The 22,698-nt window shown below is 40.2% G+C and overlaps 1 pseudogene; it reads left to right on the top strand.

The window, feature by feature from the left end:
* Positions 1–4,025: 4,025 nt before the first annotated feature.
* On the top strand, positions 4,026–13,686 carry LOC137282096 (uncharacterized; annotated as a pseudogene).
* The last annotated feature ends 9,012 nt before the right edge of the window (positions 13,687–22,698 follow it).

The raw sequence follows: 22,698 nt of genomic DNA, 5'->3' as shown, positions 1-22,698 counted from the left end.
AGTATTTGGTAAACTGCTTTATATACCCTAGGACATGTTTAGAGTGGTAGAAAACGTCCCACCTGAAAGCTCCAGATATTACAGAGAAGATATGTTCCAGGATATTGAAAATAGCGTATGTCACTTTGAGTCAGAATCTGACTTCATGATACTCTCTGGGAATTTTAAAGCAAGGACAAAACAACTGGAGGATTATTGCTCTTTTTGTAATCACATAATAAATGATTTAGAACTGGAGTGAGTGAGTGAGTTTAGTTTTACGCCGCACTCAGCAATATTGCAGCTTAAGGGCGGTGGTCTGTAAATAATCGAGTCTGGACCAGACAATCCAGTGATCAACAACATGAGCATCGATCTGCGCAATTTGGAACCGATGACATGTGTCAACCAAGTCAGCGAGCCTGGCCACCTGATCCCGTTAGTCGCCCCTTAGTCGCACAATCACCTTTTACGGCAAGCATGGGTTCCTGAAGGCCTATTCTACCCCGGGACCTTCACGGTCTAGACTTGGACGTAGATGAGATGAGACAAGAACTAGATCCTGAATCTGTACTATTTGATCTCAATTTACGAAGGCAAAGAGCTACAAAAGACAGAGGTAACCCAAACAATTATGGACATAAACGTAATGGTTTATGTAAAAGTCATAATTTGTTTATGTGTAATGGCCGACTTGACTATGATAGACTGGAAGCCAATACAACCTGTAGAGATACAAATATTGTTGATAATGCTTTGTCCTCTGCTAGATCTCTGACATTATTTTCACATTTTAGTCTTAATATAAGTTATCATATCGTGTTGAGGGAAATACGCGGTTTTATCAGTCCCTCGTTTCCCTAGACACGAGGTGATAACGCATTTATCCAGCTGAATGTTTTCCCTAATTTAAAACAAAACAACACGCATCGAATCGACCTGTGTTTATATACGTGAGATGCCACTGTTTAACCTCAATACACCGCACGTGACAAAAGGCTTCTCGATCCACGCTTTTCTCACTTTGCGTCGTCACGGAGGCGTAGCGGGGTAATATGACTTTCGTAGCGGGAGTACACGACTTTTATACTCCCGCTCGCGGATCGTGATGGATGTACATGGTATTTTATCAGAGTCATGTGGACCAAACAAAACTCGATATTCTCACACAAGGCTAAATAATTACCTTTGGATTGTTTGATCCCTTCCTTCGATAAAGTTGTTCTCCCGGTTTTACTTTACGGGTGTGAAATCTGGCGGTTTGAGAACACTAATTTAATTTAATGTGTACACTTGAAATTTCTAAAACTTGCAGCAGGTCTGAGGATGTCAACACCCAGCTGTATGGTTTACGGCGAATTTGAAAAGACCGGTATGCATACAAACAGATAAACGTGTTTTAGCATACTGATGCAAGTTATCATGCCCCAACACTACCCATACAACTGCCTCATGTATGCTAAACTACGCGACTGGTAAATTTACACATGGCTATTCTCATCCTTGGCTAAAATATATCAAAGATATTTTAAGAACTTGTGGTATCCCGCATTGTTTTGAATATCCACATCTTCTTTCAAAAGTATGGTTAACGGCAAAGGTGGTTCTAATTTTAAGGGAACAGTTTTTGCAGGATGGAGAAGTGACATTCGGAATTCCCCGAAAGATTTCTAGTATTTGACTATCAAAGGTTCACCATGTTTTGAAAAGTTTTTATTACTCACAGATAACATTTATAAACCTTTACTATATTTTAGTACAGGTACAGTCTGTTTGATTCCATTTGAGACCGACGAATTGCTCACTAACACAAAATGTAATCATTGCAACAAAACCAAATTTTGCACAGCCACATGAAATCGACAGACCAACTCTGATGATGTGTCTCATAATTTGGGACACCCGAATAAAAAAGTTGTTTAACAAGCGATCATCATTTTCTGTAGTCACAAATTGCCAATAGAAAAGCATCAAGCATTCCTCATGAAGAGAGATTTTCTACATTGGGTAATTCTCAACAAATGAATTTCATTATTTAGATGTAAAGCACTAGGGAATGAACTTTAGACATTGATTAGTGATTGTTTTTATAACTACCCCAACATGTCAGAATATAAGCAACTTGTTGAGAATACTACCATATATGTCCTGAAAAAAACTGTCAAGATATCTGAACCTTATGTACGCCATCTTCTTACAATTTCTACATAACCATGTGTAAAATACAACTCGTGCAACACCTTATTCTTATTAGGACAAAAATTCTGTAAAAAACTCACAGAGTTGGTATGATGTTTTGATTATGATCATCGTTTCACTGAGTAAGTTATGTTTATTATTTTTCGAGTTACATGTACATTGCAATTCATCGGTCCGCTTTTGATCCAAACGTGCTAAAGCGTATTAACAAATTCGACTGATTAGCACAGAACCACTCAAGCACGATTCGACGGATCTGACTGTTCATAATTATGTAACAGGGTCAGATTTGTCATATTTTACTTGTAGTTTTTACTAAAATGCGGAATACATTCTACAATGTATATCTGATTTTAGGTTACCCTAACTAAGTCTACTTGTGGCTGGGAGCTGGCATATTATCACTTATTACCTCAGGATACAAGCTGGATACATCGCGTTGAAGTGTTTACACAATATTGATCCCCATTTACTGTATTTACTCTAATAGTCGACAATGATAAAATTGTACTAGTTGTCACTATTCAGTCAAGTATTCGAGTTACCTTTATTCTTAAAGTAAAAGTTAATGACTAATCCTTTAGGTTCGTCAGTGAATTATACTTAGTCATTTATAGGTATTACGCCAGAACACCCATGATGTTGATTACTTGACTTACCTAGTTATTCTCGAATATTCAGTGACTGCAACTGATTGACCTGATTCGTTGATTGTTCTGTTTACTGATTGATTGATTGTCTAAAGAGTAAAGATTCCTGCTTTGCCAGAGATCCCTCTCTGTTTGTTTTTGAAGGCGTGGAGATCAGCGAGTTAATTCCCTGCAATAGTTCTAGGCATAAACAGGCCCAAAACAAGCCTGTTTCAACTGGTGGAGTCAATCCTAGATGTCCGGAGCCACGCCTACAAATTGCAAGCAGAGACTTTCGATGGCAGGATCCAAGGTTGCGATTGACCAGTTTGATCAAGGAGCAGGTTTCACCTTTCCCAACATCACCATCCCTGACCACACCCACACCATCGTCCACAACATTAGCTGTGTCATCACTTGCATCAACAGTGTCATCTACATCAACAGCGACATCAATGCCTCCATCACCAACCTTTGGCATGGCAAACACCCATGATGTTGATTACTTGACTTACCTAGTTATTCTCGAATATTCAGTGACTGCAACTGATTGACCTGATTCATTGATTGTTCTGTTTACTGATTGATTGATTGTCTAAAGAGTAAAGATTCCTGCTTTGCCAGAGATCCCTCTCTGTTTTTGAAGGCGTGGAGATCAGCGAGTTAATTCCCTGCAATAGTTCTAGGCATAAACAGGCCCAAAACAAGCCTGTTTCAACTGGTGGAGTCAATCCTAGATGTCCGGAGCCACGCCTACAAATTGCAAGCAGAGACTTTCGATGGCAGGATCCAAGGTTGCGATTGACCAGTTTGATCAAGGAGCAGGTTTCACCTTTCCCAACATCACCATCCCTGACCACACCCACACCATCGTCCACAACATTAGCTGTGTCATCACTTGCATCAACAGTGTCATCTACATCAACAGCGACATCAATGCCTCCATCACCAACCTTTGGCATGGCAAACACCCATGATGTTGATTACTTGACTTACCTAGTTATTCTCGAATATTCAGTGACTGCAACTGATTGACCTGATTCATTGATTGTTCTGTTTACTGATTGATTGATTGTCTAAAGAGTAAAGATTCCTGCTTTGCCAGAGATCCCTCTCTGTTTTTGAAGGCGTGGAGATCAGCGAGTTAATTCCCTGCAATAGTTCTAGGCATAAACAGGCCCAAAACAAGCCTGTTTCAACTGGTGGAGTCAATCCTAGATGTCCGGAGCCACGCCTACAAATTGCAAGCAGAGACTTTCGATGGCAGGATCCAAGGTTGCGATTGACCAGTTTGATCAAGGAGCAGGTTTCACCTTTCCCAACATCACCATCCCTGACCACACCCACACCATCGTCCACAACATTAGCTGTGTCATCACTTGCATCAACAGTGTCATCTACATCAACAGCGACATCAATGCCTCCATCACCAACCTTTGGCATGGCAACACCATAGATCAAGTTACAGCCCTTCAGAGGACAAGAGGAGCCAGCATCCTGGTGGCAGGACTTTACCAACTTTGTTAAGTTGTTTGGTTACAACGAAGAACGTCAGTGCCTGCTGTTTCCTTTCTATTTAGAGGGGACAGCTAAAGTATGGCACCAAGATCTTCCCGATGTCACCAAACAAAGTATGAACTGTCTGGAGGCAGCATTCACATCAAGGTTTCACAAGCCACGAACCTTCGATGTGAATGTTTTACAAATGTCACAGTCAACAGGAGAGTCCAGTACTGATTTTCTGACAAGGCTACGAAAGGCTACACATAACTTAGCACTGCCAGTGTCCGTGACTGTGGCAGTATCCGTTAATGGGCTTAGGTCTAGCATTAGCCAGGGGGTGATTAATAAGGAGCCCGCCACACTTGAAGATGTCTGTCACCATGCTGAACTGGCTTAGAGATCCCAGACATGTGTGAAATCTCAGGACATTAACATGGCTATGAAGGTGGACCAACTTTCAGAACTTTAGGCCACCCTAATCTCCAAGACAACGGATCCAACAGTTCAGGCCGTGGCTACAGAAGCCACCAGACCGCCTCCACAACAACAACAGCAACAGTTGCCAATCATAGCCAAGGCATCAGTTCCTGCCAAGACAGTCAAGCAATCATCAGCGCCGACAGTACCCAGTACCCCCGTTCCTGCAGCAAAGATGCATCGGATGTGGTATGTACTGTTCAGACAGGTTATATTGCCCACATTTTAATACCCCGTGTACTCTCTGCAATAAAGTAGGTCATCATTCTAGTGTGTGCATAAGGGCATATCACTCTCAGAATGAATGGCCGAGGCAATAGGGACTCGCGCCTGATTCTCAGAGATCTGCGGTCAGGCATGAGAAACCTTTGGTCTCACTTGTGGCTCCCTTAGTTAAGAACACTGATCTAGTGAAGCAAGTGAAGACAACAGCTCTAGTTGATACAGGTGCTTCTGTGTCCTGTGTCAGCATGAGCTACCTTCAAAAAGTAGGCGACACATTACATCACTTACTCAAGACTCTGACCTTTGTGAAGTCATTAGTGTAGGTGGTGAAGTTCATAAGATCTTAGGGTCCATTTCTCTTGATATCTGCATAGGCCATCTCCTTCTCTCTCAATCCTTCTATGTCTTTCAGTCTCTACACCAGTCTCTGATATTAGGCATCGACTTCCTTTCTGAATACAAGGCTGCTATCTCCCTAGCTGACAGGTGCCTGATTATCCAGGAAGGTCTGATCACTCTTCCCCTAGTAGAGTCTAGTGAAAGCTATGCTAGGGCCAAGAAACCAATCACCATTCCACCTTCTTGCCAGGTGGACATTCCTGTCCAAATCTCTCACCATAGATTAGGCTCTACTCTTCTATTAGACCCTGTTCCTGAGCTTGCACGAGCTAATCTGCAGGGCGGCAGATGTTTAGTGACAAAGTCCAAGAAAGGTGTCTATATGCGCTTCCTTAACCCTACAAACTCTCATATCTATCTCAATACTAAAAGAGTGCTAGCCATAACATCTGAAGTGCACCCATCCAGTGTCTCAGTTTTGCAAGATTTCCCTGAAATTGAACCCAAAACACCCCATGACACACATCGCCCTCATCCTAAGGCTAGTGCTGCATCCCTTACACGAGGCCAGACTAACTCTGTATCTACACCCTATGCCTTTACAACTCCATCCCAGTCCCCATCTCACCGCAATCAAACTCCTCCTTCAGAACTATCCTTTGACCTTTCTGATTCAGACCCGTCTCCTGACCAAAAACGAGAACTTCCTTCCTTCCTCCACTCTAAGCATGCTGCTTTTGCACACAATTGGTATGAACTGGGCCAAACACATCTTCACCTGTGAGGCGTCCCATTTACCGTCAAAATGCTGAAGTTCTGAAGTTAGAAAAGAGTGCTCAAAACAAATCAAAGAAATGATAGATGCCAAACTTATTCAACCGAGTTCATCAGAGTGGCACTCCCCAGTCGTTATGGTAAAGAAACGTGACAACACTTATCGTTTTTCCGTGGAATATGGACGTCTGAATTCTGTCACCCAGCCAATTTTCGTTCCTCTTTGAAGATGTCATTGATGCAGTGGGAGAAAGTCATGCGAAAATTTTCAGTGTTTTGGATTGCGCTAGTGGCTTTTGGCAAATTCCTCTTCACCCAGAAACAAAACATAAATCTGCTTTCATTACTCCTGATGGTGTTTTTGAATGGAACTGTCTGCCATTTGGCCTAAAAAATGCTCCCATGGCATTTCTAAGTACCATTTAAGAAGCTCTTAAAGAAATGAACTGGAAATATGTTCTTATTTATGTGGATGACATCATTGTCGACTCCAAAACATTTCCAGAACACCTGAATCACCCAAAATGTGTTTTCCAAAAGATAAAGCAAATAGGCTTGACTTTGAAACCAAGCAAATGTAAATTCGCAGCAAAACAAGTCCAATATCTAGGGCACATTTTCACCAAAAATGGTATTGAAGTTGATCAATCTGAAATAGAAGAAGTCACACAAATTCTGCCACCAAAAACGTTCATGATGTTTGCCATTTTCTCGGTCTTTGCAGTTACTACAGGAAATTCATTCCCAAATTCTTAGTTATAGCAGCACCTCTCTATGACATGCTGAAGAAAGATGCAAAATTTCCTTGCACAGACAGATGTCTATGGGCTTTCTTAAAGGAGAAACTGACAACATCTCCCATCCTTGTCTATCCTCATCCTACAAAACCTTTCAAAACCAGATGCTTCCACTACATCACTTGGGTATATTTTAGGGCAGCTTGGTCCAGATGGTAAGGAACATGTCATCTGCTATGGGGGACGATCACTTCACTCTTCGGAAAAGAATTGGGGAGTTACACAACCTGTATGTTTGGCAGTTGTAGAGGGTATAGAAACTTTTGTCTATTTGGCTGGAAATAAATTCAAACTTTACACTGATCACAAGGCACTTACTTGGTTCATAAAATATTGAGAAAGAAACTGGTCACCTTGGTCGATGGTAAGTCATGTTACAAGACTATGATTTTGAAATTGTCCACAGGCCAGGGAAATCCAGTGCCAATGCAGATGCCTTGTCCAATGCACAATACCCTGAGCCTAAGATTACACCTGTCACAGATGACATTCCATCTCCTCCATTGCAATTGCCCTCCAACAGAAAGCCTGCTCAGGTTGTCTCATGCCAATCCAACACCACAGACAAAGCTGTTTTTGTCGTATCTACATCTCCCTTTGTACCCTTCTCAACCCCTGATATCACACCAGCATCACCACTTCCTTCCACATCAACCTCTGTCCCTTCTACTAAGCCATCCTCAACCTCCCTATCTTCTCACCAGGACCTAGTCACCCCTGAGCCACTCGCGATTGATTTGTATTACGCTAACAGACCACCCCCACCTGGTCCATCTAAAGTAGTTGCAGCAGTCGACACAGATGATGATGAATTTGTTACGCAACAATACAATTTTCCTGACCTTCGATCCATTATTGACTACATTTCCAAAGCTGAAACTTGCAACGATGTTCAAGTCAAAGGTCTTGTAGGTCGTTCACAGGAATATGTTGTCAGAGATGGTATTCTCTATCACGTTTACCAAGCTAAACATAGAGGTACCAAGGCCCATAGACCTCCTTAAATTACACAAGTAGTGGTCCCACTTATCAAGCGCAAAGATCTCCTGTTTGCCTATCATGACTCAAAAGTAGGCGGTTGTCATCTTGGAAGGGATTCTACTTTTCAAGCGCTCCTGTCTAAGTACCACTGGCCTGGCATGTATCAGGAAATAGACAAATACATTAGGTCCTGTGAGACATGTCAGAAAATTAAACCCATGACTCATGGTAGACATGCTTTTATGGTCCCAATGCCCATAGAGGATACCTTTTCCCGCATTTACATTGATATCTTTGGTCCACTCCCTGAAACAAAAGATGGTTTTAAGTATGTCCTCCTAATAGTGGACTCTTTTTCTCGCTGGACAGAAGGCTTTGCCATGAAAACCCAAGATGCCACTGTGGTAGCCCATGTTCTTTTCAATTAGGTGATTACTTGTTTTGGTGCTTCCAAAACTCTTCTTTCTGATAGAGGTCGGCAGTTCACTTCTAAACTTGTCAATGCCCTATGTGAACTTTTGGACATCAAGCACCATCTGACATCATCATATCCTGAAACCAATGGCATGTGTGAAAGACGCAATAGGACCATTGATTAGGGCACTCAGAGCATACTGTGACTCTGATCAGTCCAACTGGGCAGACCTTATTCCTTGTGTAATGATGTCAATGCGCATTGCATCGTGTGCATCAACTGGCTACACTCCATTCTATCTGCTCTTTGGCAGGGAGATGCATCTCCCTATTGATATTGCCCTTCTGCCCAAGCCATCACTAGGCAAAACTGCAGAGCAGCATCTTAAGACCCTTCTGGACAATCTCCAAGACCATTGCCAAGGACAATATGAAATTTTCCCAAGACACCAACAAAGAGCGTACTGACCTCAAAGCTAGAGAGCCCCAGTTCTCTGTAGGTGATTTGGTCCTGATGAAAAACTAACATATTCATCCTGGTAGGTCCCCAAAGCCCTCAGTTAAATGGTTAAATTATAGAGTCTGGTCCAAATCAAACCTTCAAACTATGACACGTTCAAACCAGCAAAAAACACAAGGCCCTCATCCACGCCAATCACATAAAGCCTTATGTTGCTCGCGAAGCCAATGATCGACTTCCAGATCAAGTCCCCAACAATGGATGTCGTTTCCCTTTTCACAGTTCATCTGCTGATGATGATACACATCATTCTCCTTTGCCCAGCACTTTGGCTGATATTGACACAAGTCATTTGCCTTCTCTCAGCATTTCTGCTGATGAGGACACATCATTCTCCTCATGTTGGCACACCAGCTGATGCTAGCACTCCTTTAGAACAACAAATGGTCTCTCAAGAGCCAGAAAAATGATACAGGTCCTCTACCATCCGCTTCCCAACAGGATGACAAACCTCAAGATGAACAAACCTATCCTGTTGACAAAAGTCTCAGATGCAAAATGTCAAAAGGTACCAAGATGTACCAAATAAAATGGTTAGGCTATTCTCAAACGACTTGGGAGCCTGCTTCCAACCTTGATCCATCCCTGATCAATCATTTCCATAAGTCAAGAACAATGACTGGTAGAGCTCGCAAACACAGACGCAAGTACTTTTTTTGAGTCAGTACTCAGGTGTCACCAAGCTGCCTCGACCCTTTATGATTTGAATTGTGTCAGCCATTGTTATGAGTGACCCACCCCTTTTGCAGTTACTCAGTTTCTGTGTCTCAGTGCTAGGATTGGTGTTGTGGCCACGACATTCTTTCCAACCAGGTCAACTCTTCTAATGGCTCCATTTTTCATTTCATCAAAGGTTCATCCTGGAGCTTGATTATCCTGTGGCTTATCGCTCTGTTAGCCCACCCTGTCTTCAGCACCAGCCCTGTTCAAAGACTAAATTATGGAATTGTCTTTAAGCCAACCACTGAAGTACATTTTTCAACAGAGTATTGGGTACACACCTATGAGGTCAAGCTCCCCCATGTCCCGAACGGTTGAACGGTTGTCACCAAGGCAATGCAACGTGTGCATTACTGCACCAAATGCAAATGCACCTGAATGTTATAAAAGCCAGGTGTGTTGCACAACTAAATGAAACTAAACAACAAATAATAAAACTCATTCCTGAGTCAAAGGTCCCTTCCTCAAGTCGTTCCAAGCGAGCAGTCCTTAGTTTTGTAGGATCCCTTTCCAAAACATTGTTTGGCACAGCCACCACTGACGATGTCAGTCTACTTGCCAAGCATATTAACGCCTTAACCAAACATGATATTAATCTTGCAAATGTCTTGCAACAGCATTCAGCCCACCTCTCTTCTTTTATGAAACTTGTCAACAAAGGGTTTAAGAATGCTTTGAAAGGTGTGAAGGCCATTCACAATGCAATTACGTCCACAGCCACTGCGATGGGGAATAATGACAGAAATATTCAGTCTACATTTACTTCACTCACCTCCCTTTTGATAGACCAAATATTCAAAATTCTAATACCATTGAGCATCAGCTCGAAGAACGCAAATTAGGCATTTTAGACCTCGCAAAACAAACTTTCTCCTCTACTTATTGCCCCGCAGATTCTGGAACAAACCATCCACCATCTTTCTTCCATTTTATCAAGTAAGTATCTAAATTTCCACCTGCTCCAAACCAAACCAACCTATTATTATTCCCAAGCTAAATTTATCTTTGCCCGTGCTAAGTCCCATGTGTACATATCTCTTAAATTCCCCTTATCCTCTTTGGCCAAACCTTTCAAAATGTATAAAGCTATTTCTCTCCCAGTGCCTGTGAACAAGACATCATCCCACTCTACTCAACTCCTTGATATTCTGCCTTATGTTGCCATATCATCTGATTCCAAGCATTTTCTCAGTCTGGACTGAGCTTCCTGTTCAGGTGATGAATTTACCATACACTGTCCTTTTCAAATAGCATTACGGTCCTCTCCCAAACCATCATGTACCCTAGCTCTCTTTCAAAATAGTAAAGAGTTGATTAAATCCCTTTGTGATTTTTGCTACATTACCAGACCTCAGCCACCTCAGCTTATCTCTGTTGATGCCTCAAATGTTCTTGTCTATAGAATTCCTTTCCTTACTCTCCACTGTCCTGGTACTCATCGCGTAATTTCTGGATGTACCTGCTGTCTTATTGTCACTCCTTGTTACTGTTCTCTGTCTACTGAAGATCAATTTTATCCGGCACCCTTTGGTTCATGTCGTGCTTCACACAACCAAATCTCGCACCTTCACCCTGTCAACCTTGCTCTTCTGCAGCACTTCTTCGATGACTCAACCCTTTTTAGTATAGCAGGTGACACGACCTTCAAAAAAGCTTTTAACTTTACAATTCCAAATTTTAATATGTATTCCCATGAAATTTCTGATGTTTTGGCAAATGATGAAAAATCTCATCTAAGTCTGAAGCGTACTGCAGAAAGTGCACGAAAAACAGAAACTATATTTCAAACTTTTGCAGAACCTTTGCGTGATGGTCAGATTAGTTTACCTATCTCTTGGCCTGATACAAATGTCATTATTGCCATCACAGCTTCAGCTACTTCTGTTGTGTCCGTTGTCTTATTCATTTGGATGTTTTTCAAAGTATGCGCGCTCGGCTGCATTATTGCTCGTTACTCGTGTCACCCCCGTTAAAGCAATTCAGCCTCCAGCACTAAACTATAATGCACCAACAACTTCTAGTCCTAGCTTTGTCATCTCTGATCTTGCTGGCTATCATGTCTCAATTCTTCTTCGAGTGATCACACTTCCGGTTGCATCCTTACTTCTCTTTCTCATCTATAAACACAATCCCCGGACGCACAACGGTCTTGTTCTTGAGCTCACCACTGGTCCAGAATGTGTGACTGTTCCTATTCTATCTCTCAGTCTATGTCCTACCTACTGGGACATTCAACCTCCCTACACTGTCGAACAGCTCCAAATCTCTGGATACTTCTTTCCTACTCTGACGGTTGTCTGGCCTGCCTTCACTGTGACAAACGAATTAACTAAAACCTCTCTCTGTCTGTTCCACATTCTCTTCGAGTCTAATTCTTAGTCTGCGCAGTACATACCTTTTGTCATATTGTTTGTACATTCTCTTACTGAGGTTTATTGTGTACTTTGTATTTGTATGCATTTTTATTATCAGTACGTATTTGTTTTTGACATAGTGTAGTTCAATACTTATAAAAGGCTTTTGAGGTCAAAAGCTTCACGACGCACAGGGGTACTATAACAGGGTCAAATTTGTCATATTTTACTTCTAGTTTTTACTAAAATGCGAAAATATTCTACAATGTATATTTTACTTTAGTTTACCCTAAGTCTACTTGTGCCTGGGAGCTGGCATATTATCACTTATTATCTCAGGATACAAGCTGTCGCAACTGGTCAAGCGATGCTACATACAACCACCACCGGTCAGGCGACACTACGTGCAATTAAATGTTAGGTCATTTTGCATATTAATCGTAACACAGGGCTTTGTCACGCAGGGAGCCTGATAGTGTAGCCACAGCTGACCAAGTCAAATATAATCTATCAAAGGAACCAGCACAAATTGTAACAATAAAGAGACATTGATAATCTTTGGTTATCTAACTTCCACTATTTCGGTATTCAGTGCTAAACATCTGTCCTCCAAAACTTGTGTAAGGTAACCAGCATGTCACAGATTCTTTTGTCGAAACTAACAATTAAATTTGCCCGTACGGTCTTGCTTTCAAATTCGGACAGGAGGCCTCTGGTATATATACAGGATGGTTGCACACTAGAATCATTCTTGCTTTGCCTGAGATCCCTCTCTGTTTGTTTTTGAAGGTAAGTCAATTTACTTTGTCATTTTTGTCAGACTCTGCTTATAACTCTTGTACTCTGCTTGAACACTGAATGTAAGTTACATTTAGTCAAAATTCGTAAAATGCCGTTCCAACTCACTAGTTTTTCGGGATATTTCATTTGAATTGTGTCGTCAAATACAGTACTAAACATAATACAGTTTGGTATGAAGGGTAATTGTATTGTAGAGGTTTTCACGTTAAAATAGCTTATTATTGTACGGGGTCGTGGATGCTAAAATAGTTTGTGTACAACACATTAACGTGTGCAACGTTATTGAAGTTTTCCCAATTGATAGTCACATCTTTGTCATGTATACTACTTGCCATGTATGTACGATTTTTATGTCATGTTATCGCCAGAAGCCCATATGTATATTTACGTTCAAGATATCCAGTTTGTGACTGCATATGTTCTAGAATACAAAAATACTTTATGTAAACTTATGTAGCTAAACGCGCACATTCTGGCAATGTCTTATAAACATATGTTCATGTAGTGTACACGCATTATCATGACGCTACGGCGATGTAGTACTAGTCTAGAATAGTTCAAGATATACAGGCATTTTTCTTTAATATAAGTCTTAGTATGAAATAATCAGAGAGTATCCACTTTTCGTTATAAGACATATATTATTGTAATCATTAAGCCGTCACGGTCAGGCACACACACGGACGTCGAGGAAGTATGTAAATCGTGAGGCTCAACCTCATCGTCACCATGGCAACTGTACACTTAAGTGAACCGCTTCGTTAGTTATTGCCATGTATGCTTGTTATCGTATAATTTGGAAATCAAAACTCTGAATGTTTCAAATAAATTATCGCGTTGAAGTTTTTGCATAATACTGATCCCCATTTACTGTATTTACTCTAATAGTCGACAATGATAAAATTGTAGTAGTTGTCACTGTTCAATCAAGTATTCGAGTTACCTTTATTCTTAAAGTAAAAGTTAATGACTAATCCTTTAGGTTCGTCAGTGAATTATACTTAGTCATTTATAGGTATTACGCCAGAACACCCATGATGTTGATTACTTGACTTACCTAGTTATTCTCGAATATTCAGTGACTGCAACTGATTGACCTGATTCGTTGATTGTTCTGTTTACTGATTGATTGATTGTCTAAAGAATAAAGATTCCTGCTTTGCCTGAGATTCCTCTCTGTTTGTTTTTGAAGGTGTGGAGATCAGCGAGTTAATTCCCTGCAATAGTTAAAAAAACAGGCCCAAAACAAGCCTGTTTCAACTAGGCCGTAATCGCTGAAGTGTTGCTGAGAGCGGCTTTAAACAACAATGAAACAACTCTCCGCGATGAATGTTGTTCAAATTTACCACACATCTGACATATGCCATGCTTCAAGTAAATCAAATACAACATGACATGTTGTTAGAAAGGTTCAAGGCCTAAGTGCACGAGTTCCCCCACTGGCCCGAGAAAGTAATGACATTATGCCGTTTCATCGAGAAAAGAAGCCTTCCAAACATCTCACAACACTATTTCGGGGTTGGCTTAAGATTACACTTTTAACAAATGTGAGAAATAAACAAGATAATTCTATTTCTATCATTTTTCTCCCCTCATGGCCGACAACGGCGACATTCCCGGAAGCCACAAGGCACACAAAAGTCAAGACAATAAGACGAATTATGGATCATGTCGCAAATAACAAACTGTTTACATCTCTTGTCTTGTATTTGCAAATCAAAAGGTTAGCTTCAAGGCAGGAACCCATAAAGTAATGTAATTAAATCGGGATTAAAATGGCAATACCCTGAAAACGACTTACCTGGTGAACACTGTCAGGTCTTTTCATGACTTCATTCCCATGAGTGACTCTTCAGTTCGCACATATTGCACGTGCACCACGATAATTTGAGGTCAGCTGCACGTGGAAGGTCCTCGTGTTGACTTTGATTTTGGCTTAAAGATTTGCTCATCGAGATTCTACTGTCCATCGTACGAAAGCCTATTAGGATCAAATCCGTATCTGAAATTTGCTTTTTGAAAAGTCGTAACTACGAGAGTAAAAGTCGTAATTACGAGTTTTTTAATACGAGATTTTCATAAAGTGTAATTACGACAGTTTTTTTAAAAAAGTCGTAATTACAAGATTTTTCTTGAAAAGTCGTAATTACGAGATTAAAAGTCGTAATTACGAGATTTTATTAAAATCTCGGAAGTACTTTTTTAGTAACTACGACTTTTTAAACTCGTAATTACGTATTTTAATCTGGTACTGATAATTCAACACGCAAATTTCAGATTTGACCCTAATAGGCTTTCGTACCATCGCCACCATACATGAAAACAAAATATTTTAAATCTTTGGAAAGAAGAATGTTTCTCAGTCTGTTTGTCGTTACCGCTAAAGTTTCATTTCTATTGTTTTCTGTGTAAACTGTGTTTGAAAATGCACTAGTTTCGACTGAGATAGCCAGAATGACGGTACCACTGAATAGTTGTACCAAGCACAGAAAGTTTTCGTTAAAAGAAGTAGAATATATGTTCCCCTTGATATTTGATTTTATCACAAAATGCATGTAGCAAGTCATCTATGTGTGTTCAGGCGTGTATACGTGTTATTATTGTGCATGTAGTGGTGACCACGTGCTTCCGTGTGCAAATTCCATTTGAGTCAAAATCTCCCCAGTGAAGTGCACTCGAACTCAAAAACAAATAATAGTAAATGACTCAAACTAACGCCAAAGTAAATAGGAAAAACACACCAACTTTGTAGAACTTTTATTATATTTTTTGTCAAAACAATACAAAAGTTGTTTAACAAACCATCATTATTTTCATTTGATACTGCAAGATTTGTGACATGGGTATAGCAAGGGCTGAGGTGACAGTCAGGTAAGCGAGAGACACGTGCGATGTTGATTTCATTGGTAGGGGATGGCATCAAAAGTCGTCACACAGAGCTTCTGAATCGGACATGGAGTCGGTGCTGTCAGTCATCAGAGTGCACTCGGATGATAACAGGACTGATAATCGCCTGTTGTAACTGATAATTGCCTGTTGTAAACCGATTTGAAGCCATTACTGATGCTCCACAGCATTTTTCAACTTTCTCAACTGATTTCTTTTTTTGCGTCTTGTGAAATCTTAGCCATGGATTCGTGGACTAGATTTTGAACGTCTGTAATTTTCAATCGCTGTGTTATTCCGAGCAATGTTAGGTTTGATGATACCCCAGATCAGTTCAGTCGGATTCAAATCACAATAATAAGGAGTCAAACGTAAGCCATCATGACCTTCAGATTTCAGATCCTGGTCAATTTAACACAGGTGATCTTTTGTGGATTTTAATGATTTCAGAAACTTTTGTTTTTGTTGTGTTGTGTGGAAATAGTACGTTATGTTTTTCTAACCTTGTTATCACGTCTGAGGTCCTTCAATTTGAAGTTGGGGCTTTCGTATCACGATCCCGGCCTCTGTGAGATGAAGCATTGTCCATGACAATTAAGTTCTTACATGACAACGCCGGTACCAGTTGTTTTTCTATCCATTCCATAAAAAAACTGTCCATTCATTTCGGTGTGGTCATCTCGGTTTTCTTTGGCTTTAGCCCTAAACACAAGAGAACACCCAAGTAAGAATCCCACAGATAAACAACCTGCATGAAGCACCGAGAGTCGCTCTCCTTTGCTTATTTGTAGTCTGGAACATGCCCCTTCAGTGCTAGCGACCCATTGCGTTTCTGCAGTGTGGCTTGTATTCAACCAACTCTCAACAAAATAGCTTGAAACCCCTCTTTCTCTGAGTTTCTCTTTCATTTTGCAGAATACATATGCATGTAATGATAATTGCCTATTCTTGCTATATAGACTTCGGATTTGGTACTGGATAAATTGTTTTCGAAACGAATCAAGGTTTCATTTTTCGTGGATTTTGATACGCCTCCCTCCATGGCACTCGTGTTTGACGATGGAGTTTGTCGTTTTTTTAAAAATATTTTCAGCTGCTGATCTGGAACCCCAACAGCATAAGATGCACGTTTAAGACATTTATCAAGTGCACAAAATGGTCTGCCCCGTTGAGATTCAGACGTGAAGCAGTCGTATGCCTTGCAAATTAAAGCTTTAACATCAGCTGTAAACTTCATTGTGTGAGATGAATCAATCACTCATTCAGTAGGATAAACCGTCACGTGACAATTTGCCCGCTCCTCTCGCTTACCTGCACACCCGCATCACAAATATTGCAGTATCGAATGAAAATAATGATTGTTTGTTAAACAACCTTCATTTTTTGTTGACCAAAATTGTAACAAAATTCTACAGAGTTGGTGTGTTTTTCCTTTTTACTTTAGCGTTAGTTTGAATCATTTACGATTATTTATTTTTGAGTTCGAGTGCAATTCCCTGGGGACATTTTGACCCAAATGGACTGTATGTGGCTGGTTGTACTAGTCCAGGCTTTAGCTGGCTTTGTAGTACTGGCTCACTTATAATTAGATACCATGCTGCAGTGAAGCATGAATACCCAACTCAAACACAATATTCATGACTCCAAGCCGACCTTTCCTTGCTGTAGCCAACCCATTAATGTTGAGCACTAGGCACAAGCATAGACAAACAAGAACCACGTTTTAACGTCTCTTGGTATGACGCAATCGGGGATCGAACCCGCAACCTTCCGCTGCTCTGGCGGACGTTCTAACCATTACACCATAGGGGCGATCCATATGTACGTATATGCGTGCGTGCGTGTTTTTCTAAGTGTGATAATTATATGAAATGTTTCAGGCCATGTTGAGGAGTTGTTAAGCAATATTCCAGCAAGATGACGGCGGGGGACACCAGAAAATTGGCTTCAAACATTGTGCCCATATGGGGAATTGAACCCGGGTCTTCGAACGCTTTAACCACCTGGCTATCCCTATATTTTTTAAAATATTTATTTCTGATACTAGAGTATGCATCACATACAGAAGATACATGCCATGCATCTTCAATTAATAAAGTACCATTAGATTTACAATATAGACATTATCTATCATTATAGTTAATATCAGATTATCTGCCCCTTTTCACGGCTAGTCGAAAATTGCAACATTTGACTCTAGCAAATATAATATTTTTTAAATATTGAGGAAGTTCATTACATAACAAGTATTTCTCTACAGTAAACAGAGATTTGAAATGTTTAAAATAAGTACCCTTACCGTTCTCTTGTAAAGATGATTGCCATGACTGGAATAAATTGTCAGATAATCTTTGTTTAAATAGCTTCACAAAGACTGTTTGATTACTAATCCCCTGACTTATCCAAGAAAAACCAAAACCAAATTGTAAAAGAATATTCTTCATTTTAGATACCCATGAAATGCCATCTACATTGTCAAACGATAATAACATACGATAATCCTATTTTGGTAATCTGTAATCAGGCATGTTTAAGAGTCTACACCAATATTTTACTGCATTAGAGTGAGTGAGTGAGTTTAGTTGTACGCCGCACTCAGAAATCTTGCAGCTATATAGCTGCAGTCTGTACAAAATCGAGTCTGGACCAGACAATCCAGTAATCAACAACATGAGCATCGATCTGCACAATTGGGAACCGATGACATCCGTCAACCAAGTCAGCGAACTTGACCACCCGATCCCGTTAGTCGCCTTTTACAAGCACAGTCGCATTTTATGGCAAGCATGGGTTTCTGATGACCTATTGTACCCCGGGACCTTCACACGTCTAGTGCATTAGATATATAAGTAAACTGTACCTATATTCTTCCCCATTCACCTTAGGTCATAATGTTACATGTGGACTTCCCAACTTTTAACACATATTTACAAAACTTGAACAGCTTCACAATTGGGATACGATAAGATGTGGTAACAAAGTCAGTGAGCCAAACCATCCGATCCCGCTAGTCGCCGCTTGCGACAAGGATGGGTTGTGTTTCATACAAGTGAGGATTCAACTTGACTAAAGCGTGGTTATAGTGCTCTTCGCCGCTCGAATGTTTCTGAAGTGTTTGAGTTTGATCATCCAAGCACTTTCAGTTAAGCATCGGACACACAGGCCAAGGCGCGTCGCTGTCATTGTACGGCGCTTCACCTCACAAGAAATATTTCCGAATCAACTACCGCAATTAGTTCACCATTGAGTGGGGAAGTTCGGTTCTACGCCGCTTTTATATCCCAGCAATATCTCGAAGGGGGACACCAGAAATGGGCTTCACACATGTCGAACTCGAGTCTTCGGCATGACAAAGCTTTAACCACTAGGTTACCCCACAGCCCTCGTAATATGTAAAACAGATCTTTAAAACTGACCGTTAGACAGCATAGGTGTATAGTGACTACCTGTAGTATTTTTGGTGCTTTTGGCAATATTCCAGCATTATCTCAACGGAAGACACACGATATGAACTCCACACACTGTACCCATGTAGGGAATCGAACCCGGACCTTCGTTTAACCCACATGGCTATCCCATCGCATCTCGCATAGTACGTACGTCTGTCAAAACTAGCATTAATTCTTGAAACACTAGAAAACATATACATTTGTAATTAAATATGTAAGTGAGTGAGTTTAGTTTTCGCTATTCCGGGTATATGGCGGCGGCCGGTAAATAATCGAATCTGAATTTGTGCTCATCCGCAATGGGTATGAAATGAAAACTGACACATAGATATTTCAGTAAGAACAGCCCATGGTTTGATAGTGAATGTACGCGTTTGAAGTCAGTTCATATTATAAAGACAAACAACACCTAGATGAGTATCATTTAGTTACAAACTAATATAACGCTAAGTGTAAGCAGAAAGAATTAGAGTACCATAAACAAAAACAGATAAAGCTATAAAAACATTATAGATTCTAAAGAGTTTTAGTCAATCCTTCAAGGCGTGAATGGTAAACAGTCTACTAACTATGACATCAGTACAAGTGATTGGTTTGAACATTTCAAACAATTGTTTACATCAACTAGCAGTGATGTAACGGAGGATGTCAGCGCTAGCCACGAAAGTACTACAAGCATATCAACTGACTTTGACCTACCGACTAGCGATATTCTAGATTCACCTTTTACCAGACGCTTAAAGGTAAATAATGCATAGGGTGTTGATGATATTTAGCTGACTTTATTAGAGACTCTGAAGACTCTGATTTTTAATGTTAGTTTTTTCCATTGTCTTGGACAAATGGAATTATTATTCCAATTCATGAAAGCGGGAACATTAAGTATGTTGATAATTATGGAGGTATAAATCTGTTAAGTATATTTGGAAAGGTTTTCGTCTATATCATCACAAAGACACTGGCTTCATATGCAAAACACTTTTGATAAAATAGATGAATCTCCAGCCTTCATTAGTGCAGGCTACAGCACTGTTGATAACACCTTTATACTAAATTCAATTGTTCAAAAGCGTATAAATACAAGGGGAAAGAACATGTATGCTTTGTTTGTTGGTTTTAAGAAAGTGTTTGATTCAATACAGAGTACAACTTTGGGGGTAATGCAAAAACATGGGTTTTTTTTCTCAAAGACGCATAGATTGCTACAGATGATATATTATAATGTGAAAGTTTGCATCAGAAATAAATCTGATTCATGAAATCTCAGATACCTTCAGTTGTAATGTTGGGCTTTGACAAGGCTATATTTTGAGTCCATTCCTGTTCTCAGTGTTTATTAATGAATTGGCTACGATAATACAACAGAATGGTACATGTGGTATCCCGTTACACCCATATTCAACATGTTTGTTTTTATTGTTGTTTGATGATGATGTGATTTTGTTTACGACTACTGTTGTTAGATTACAAAGGCATATACATAAATTGGAGCATTGCTGCAATGAGGCAGGATTAATTGTTAATGCTGAGAAAACTAGAATAGTTGTATTCACAAAATGGGGGCAAACTATCTGAAACGGAAAAACGTGTCTTTCAGCACATGCTAAATATTGTTCCACCCAAGCCCAAAAGGTACTTATTGGGGTTCGCAAAAACATTGACAAACACGTAGACTTTGATGATCATTCCTTTTCCAAATATTTGGTACAAAAGTCCTTCCTCTTCTATTGTATGGTTCCGAAGTAATGGGTTACAATCATTTTAACGTAATTGAGAACATACCTTCACATACTTGCAAAACAAATTTAGGAGTTAAAACAGGTACACCTAATACCATGGTATATGGAGATTGTGGAAGATTTCCCATATACATTTTTACTAAAGCTAGAATAATAAAATATTGGATACGTCTATTAAATATGCCATCTGATAGATACCCTATACAGTCTTATGATATGATATTAATGTACGATAACGGGAAGACTAACTGGGTGACTAACTGGGTGACTAACATGCGAGAATTGTTAATTTCAATAGGTTGTGGGGATGTATGGCAAAGTCATCATGTTGACTTTCATACAATTGTTGTGAATAATGTTACCTAAAGGCTAAGAAAACATGATATGATACGATTAAGAACAGTTGCATGTTTTCATGTACTTTGAATATGGGGGGCTTGGACCGTACTCTCTCAGGAGGACAATATTTTTGCAGTAAAGCACGAGGATACAACCACTAACAGTCCGAGTTATTAATTCCATACATAAAATGTCGACACGACATTTGATCAAACTACACCCACCGTTATGGGAGGAATCGTTTGCAAAGGGAGGTTACTCTATCGATCCACAAGAGCAGCTGCAGAGAGGGTCTCTTGCTTGGTCTGCTGACGAGGACAGACGTGTTTATCTCGCTTTCTGAGTCAGTGGTCCTGTGTAGATTGTTCCCGCTGAGATTTACAGTAGTTAGTTGGGGGTGTCCTTTGTACTATACCATAAGCATAGTTGGTAAAACTTGCTTTGGTAATTAATTTAGTAATTATATTTTGCAATTGCCTTTAGTTGTAAGTTTGTGCTCGTGAACTTCACTTGCGCTTTTCGGTTGGCTGAGCACGCTCGGCTTTGTGCGTGCGTTTGGCACGTTTTTTTCGTGCAGAACCTACTTCGCGGATTATGCTTGTCGACAACAGTGATAGCGTTTGCTTCGCAGATACGGCTATCAATTCAGATTCTGATGGGGAATTTACAACCGACTGGTCGGCTCCTGATGATTTTGAGGAAACTTCCATTCATGTCGAATTCGCTGAGAAATATAATGCCATGTTGGCTAAACGCCCGAAATGAAAACATGATGACGATGTTCAGGCAAAATTGAATTTTAATGAATATAATCTGAAATCCATTGTTATTTTTTTCCTCGGTCGACACTAGTGTCGGTTTGAAATCCGTCAGTCCCGTTGCACTAGCTAAGGACATTCAAAAACATGTTGGTGATATCCATAGCCTGAAGAGGTTGGATAAAGGTGACAGTGTGTTAAACTGCAGATCGGATGAGCAATCCAAAATGGCTCTCATTCTCTGACGCGACTTTGCGGGAAACAAATCAAAGCTTATGTCCGCCAAAAGTCTGCCAGAAACAAAAGGTGTTATTTACAATATCGATCTGGAGATTTCTTAAGATGAAATAGTTGAGCAGTTGAAATCGTTCAAAGTTACTGATGCTAAAAGTTTGACCAGAGGTAAGGGAAAAGAGCAGACATCAGTTCTGTTAACTTTTGCAAGTACTACACTCCCTGAGCATGTATACATGTACTGTCAGTCTTTCACGGTAAGAACATATGGACCACCAGCCCTCAGATGTTATGAATGCCAGCGTTTCGGCCATACATCAACCAATTGTAAAAGTACAGTTCAGGTTTCTGCAGTGGGGATCATGCTTATGATGCCTGTCCCTCTAAAGATACCTTGAAATGTCCAAATCGTGGAGGAAAACAGCGCAGCCTATAGATGTTGTAGTAAATACAAGGAAGCGGTTGAAATCCAACGTGTAAAAGTTGAGAACAAAGTTTCTTAAGACGAAGTCCCATAAATGGTCAAAGAGAACAACACTACTATGCCTGTGTCATTTGCAAATGTCAAACGTCGTCCTAAA

Source organism: Haliotis asinina, chromosome 4 (assembly GCF_037392515.1).
Source record: "Haliotis asinina isolate JCU_RB_2024 chromosome 4, JCU_Hal_asi_v2, whole genome shotgun sequence".
Lineage (NCBI taxonomy): Eukaryota > Metazoa > Mollusca > Gastropoda > Lepetellida > Haliotidae > Haliotis > Haliotis asinina.
Note: the sequence above shows the minus strand (reverse complement) of the source record. Positions and strands in the feature narration are given on the sequence as shown.